This window comes from Littorina saxatilis, linkage group LG10 (genome assembly GCF_037325665.1).
Source record: "Littorina saxatilis isolate snail1 linkage group LG10, US_GU_Lsax_2.0, whole genome shotgun sequence".
Taxonomy (NCBI): Eukaryota; Metazoa; Mollusca; class Gastropoda; order Littorinimorpha; family Littorinidae; genus Littorina; species Littorina saxatilis.
The window spans coordinates 34,739,359-34,744,692 of record NC_090254.1 but is presented as its reverse complement, the minus strand read 5'-3'; positions in this window follow the sequence as shown (position 1 = coordinate 34,744,692).

The window sequence follows — 5,334 nt, the reverse complement described above, 5'->3', positions numbered from 1 at the left end:
GGACGACGATGTGGACACTCGAACATCATGAAAACCCGGGGAGAAAATATCTGACGACATAAAAGTCTTCGTCATCATGTTTTTCTTCCCTTCGTGTCTTCACCTTTCAGGTTGGGCCTAAGCGACCCTCATTTGCATATCAGCCTCGGTCACCCCTCCGCCTGGCCCTCAGTCTCGGCGCGGTGCTAACCATTATGCAAATTAGGGGGAGAAGTAAACAGGCTCTTAGAGTGTTGATTGGTCTTTAATTGCTATGAGGCTGGCGGGGCGTGCGAGGAAGAAAAGTGGAGGAAAATAGACCACGACCCTAGGCCATTGGCTACCACTGAAAGGAAGGGAAAGCATCGGGATGACACATTCAATAGTTCTTCAGACTGTGCCGGCTTTTGTTCATGCCAAAAGTCTACGAGTCTGTGGTTTTGAACTTAAAGACTCTCATGATGACGAAGACTTTTATGTCATCCGATATTTTCTTCCCGGTTTTTCATGACGTTGGAGTGTCCACGACATCATCATCATCGTTGTTGTTGCTGTTGTTGTTGTTGTTGCTGTTGTTGTTGTTGTTGTTGTTGTTGTTGTTGTTGTTGTTTTTGTTGTTGTGGTGGTTGATACGAAAATTCTGTGCTTCAGAGCGGTATGTTGGTGTGTTTGTCTACTTTTTCTCTGTTTGTGCACCCGTTGGTGTCTCTGTCTGCCTAGTTTCTCAGTCGGCTGTTTCACCCACTCTTTCTCCTTGTGAGTGTGTGTGTGTGTGTGTGTGTGTGTGTGTGTGTGTGTGTGTGTGTGTGTGTGTGTGTGTGTGTGTATGCCTACATTTTATTTTAAGTTAATGCTAGTGCAATCCCTTATCGGCGCATAAGAAACTTGTAAGAAAAAACAACCACCTGACTTTGCCTTTGCCAGCAGCATCGGTATTACAGAATTCTTTGCTTACCTTTGTAGTATTAAAAGGGAAAAACGTATTTTCTTTCTCACCACTCGCAAAACATTTCCCAGACGAGATAATGAAGTTTAAAAAAAAAATCTTTCTCTCTCCTTTTCACCCTCTCCCTTCCCCCTGTCTATGTCTCTCTCTCTCTCTCTCTCTCTCTCTCTCTCTCTCTCTCTCTCTCTCTCTCTCTCTCTCTCTCTCTCTCTCTCTTTAAAATCCCTAAAGCTGGACATAAAACTGTAACTTATCGTCGTTTCTTGCGTTTTAATAAAAATGCTTTTCTCTCTGATTTAATTCACAGTCCTCTTTCTGAAGTCTATAGCTTTCAGAATCCTGATAAAGCTTTGGAGCATTGGTATAATATTTTTATTTCTATTTATGATAAACATGCACCATTAATTACGCACAGAGTTAGACATATTGAGAAACCAAAGTGGCTTGATCAAGAAACAGAAGATGCTGCAAACCACAGGGATTATTTGAAAGCAAAGGGTGATTTTGAAGGATATAAACGGCAAAGAAATAATGTAAGTTCCCTAAAAAGAACTAAAAAGAAAAACTATTTTGCTGAACTAGTGTCATCTAAACAAGATTCAAAATCAATTTGGAAAGCCATTAATTTATTAACAAACAAGCGTTCTAATTCACACCCTACTGCCATGAAAAATATTTCCGCTGATAAACTTAATTTACATTTTTCTACAGTGGGGCAAAAAGTTATTCCTATTGATAGAACACAAGAAAATGATTTAAATACCTAGATAGATCATTGCAAATCCAAGAGAATAGAGGCAGAAATGCCACTACAACACATGACTGTGTCTGAAGTTTACTTTGCACTTGTTCATCTCAAACAAACAGGAACCCGGGGTGTAGATAGAATAGACAGTAAAATATTGAAAATAGCTGCTCCTGTAATCACAGACACCTTGACATACATTTACAACTTATGCATTACCACCTCTTATTTTCCAACAGCATTTAAGTGTAACCGTGTGCCGAAACACTACGATCACCTCGGGAAGCGAAGTGCAATCAAACAGGTTTGAAAATATTAGGGCTAATTTCTTAGCCCTATAAAAACTGTTATGCAAACCCGAAGTTTTCCATGAACATACAGACAATCGGAAACCACCAGACCCCATCACAAACAGAATTCCACAACTCACCGGTGTTGACTTAAAGGCCAACAACTTGGGTGCAGAGTCTGCTGCGAAAGGAGCGGTAGCCTACCCTGTCACAAACGCCCCCGTTTGAATGAACTTTGTCCCGAAGTTCCGAACCGGGGGACCACTGTCCATCCCAAGTTCGCAGAATGGGAACAGCACGAAAATGTTCAGTGGTCATATTATGCCATTACCTGAACATATCATGCCGAGTCCCATCCCTGCTCGCAAGCGCCAGATGTAACCGTGTGCCGAAACACTACGATCACCTCGGGAAGCGAAGTGCAATCAAACAGGTTTGAAAATATTAGGGCTAATTTCTTAGCCCTATAAAAACTGTTATGCAAACCCGAAGGTTTCCATGAACAATCGGAAACCACCAGACCCCATCACAAACAGAATTCCACAACTCACCGGTGTTGACTTAAAGGCCAACAACTCGGGTGCAGAGTCTGCTGTGAAAGGAGCGGTAGCCTCCCCTGTCACATAAGCAAGCTAAGGTAATCCCTCTGTTTAAATCAGGTGATCCTTCTGATCCCTCTAATTACAGGCCTATTTCAATCCTGTCACCACTTTCAAAACCCTTGGAAAAACATATATATAAACATGCCCTAGCACATTTTGATAAAAACAATTTATTTCATCCAAAATAATCTGGTTTTCGCAAAAAGCACTCATGTCATACAGCTCTTATAAATCTAATTGACCAATGGCTAACCAACATAAATTCCAACAAATTTTCTGCAGCACTGTTTGTGGATTTTGCAAAGGCGTTCGATGTTATTGATCATTCTCTTCTCATCAGGAAATTGTCAATATATGGCATGCAATGCACCACCATTAATATTCTTAAATCTTTTCTTTTAAATAGAAAACAAATTACATTTACTAATGCATCATATTCAAATGAAAGTACTTTGAAATATGGGGTCCCACAGGGATCTGTTTTAGGCCCATTATTGTTCTCCATTTATGTCAATGATTTACCACTTTGCATACGTAATAACTGTGAGTTGTTTGCAGATGACACTACTATTCATTCTAGTCACCATTCCATAAATTATTTATCAAAAACTCTCCAAGAAAGCATTGATGCACTCCTGAATTGGTCAGAGTTAAACCATATGTCTCTTAACCATACAAAAACAAAATTTATGCTCATAACCACAAGACAGAAACGAGAAAATCTATTATTGAGCATTCCACCTCTTTATATCAAAAATCAAGTATTGGAAGAAGTGTCTCACCATAAAGTTCTTGGTGTAAAGATTGATAATAATTTATCATGGCATGATCACATTGATTACATCTGTAAGATTGCTTCCCAAAATATATATCAGTTATCAAAAATAAAACACTTCTTGAATCTTCACTCGCGAAAGATTTTTTTTTACAATCACATCTTGTCAAATATTGATTATGCATCCACTGTATGGGATTGTGCAAGTGCTAATGTTTTGAAACCTTTAGCCAGTCTTCACAGAAGAGCAGTTAAGCTTATTATGCTAAAAAATCACACTCCTTCAGAATCTGATTATAAAAATGTGCAAGTATTACCATTTCAAAAAAGATTAATGTATAATAAAGGTGTTATAATGCATAAAGTGATGTCAGGATATGCACCGGAGACATTACGTGATAATTTTATTTTGAACTATAACAGACTAAAAATCATAACACCGACTCCACGTATTGACCTTTTCAAATCAAGCCTTCTTTATTCAGGTGCGGTCCTATGGAACTCACTGCCTATTTTTCTTAAGCATAAACCAAACACAGACAGCTTCAAAAGAAATTATATGTCGCACATAATGCAACTAAACATGTGCTGAATGGTTCATCAATTCATTTAAAATGTATGTGCATGTTAAACAAAGTTATAATAATATGCAGATCTAAATTAAGTTATGTTAAAAATTGACACTTTTTATCATTGGAAATTGTACTTAAAATGCAGTATGACAATTTATTTTTAAATTTGTATCTGTATATACAGTTATAATGTATTAAGTTTGATGTGATAGTTCTTTGATTATATTGTTTTCTGTTCTTGTTGACCCTATATTAGGGCGAGGGCTGGATGTAAAAAAGCAATATTCTTGCTTATCTATTACCCTCGATAATAAAGATTTTGTCTTGTCTTGTCTTGTCTTGTCTTGTCGCTCCCTCCCTCTCTCTCCCTCTCTCTCTCTCTCTCTCCATGGGGGCGGGGACGTAGCTCAGTTGGTAACGCGCTGGCTTTGTAGCCAGTTGGTCGCTATCAGCGTGGGTTCGATCCCCACGTTCGGCGAGAGATTTATTTCTCGGAGTCAACTTTGTGCAGACTCTCTTCGGTGTCCGAACACCCCCGTGTGCACACATCATGCGCACGAAAAAGATCCCACGTTCACAGCGAAAGTCTCAGGGCTTGGAAAACACGAAGACACGCATGCATCATCTCTCGTTTCTGATTATCATGATCCTATCTCGATACTTTGACGAGACAAACCCAATGCTGGTGTGTCGAAGAAGACAGCCACAGCGGGCTTGTTCGAATCAAAGTATCACACCATATCTTCAGCGTATTACCAATACCTGTCCCAATATAGACCAGTTGGTCTAAGAGGACGTTAAACCCTAATAGTCAGTCAGTCTCTCTCCATCTCTGTCTCACTCTGTCTCCCCCCTCTCTCCCTCCCCTCTCCCTTCTCTCTCTCTTTCAGTCTCTCTCTCTCTCTCTCTCTCTCTCTCTGTGTGTGTGTGTGTGTGTGTGTGTGTGTGTGTGTGTGTGTGTGTGTGTGTGTGTCTCTCTCTCTCTCTCGCCGTCTCTCACTCTTATTCTCAACCTCTCCCTATCCCCTTCCCCTTCTCTCTCTCTCTCTCTCTCTCTCTCTCTCTCTCTCTCTCTCTCTGTCTGTCATCCCCCCCACCCCTTAAGACGACACCAACTGCAGTGCTCTGTTCTTTGACAAACACATCAAGTCCTTGCCTTTCTCCCCGAGGGCGACTGATTAAAGCCTTCCTGCCCAACGGTCGCGATCACTGTGATCCGTGGGAGGTCAGAGGAAATCTTCGATACCTCACGCCTCCTAATAGTCCCTGGCGCCTCGGCGATTACCGTCGAGCCCCGCCGATCGATCAATCATACATGCCCGCCTCGTCAACGAGGAAAGGTTGAGCTCGATTTGGGTGGATCGGCGAACGGAATTTTAAATGGTGTGTGGCGACTGAATTGAGCGGCTGTGTGGTGAATGGAGT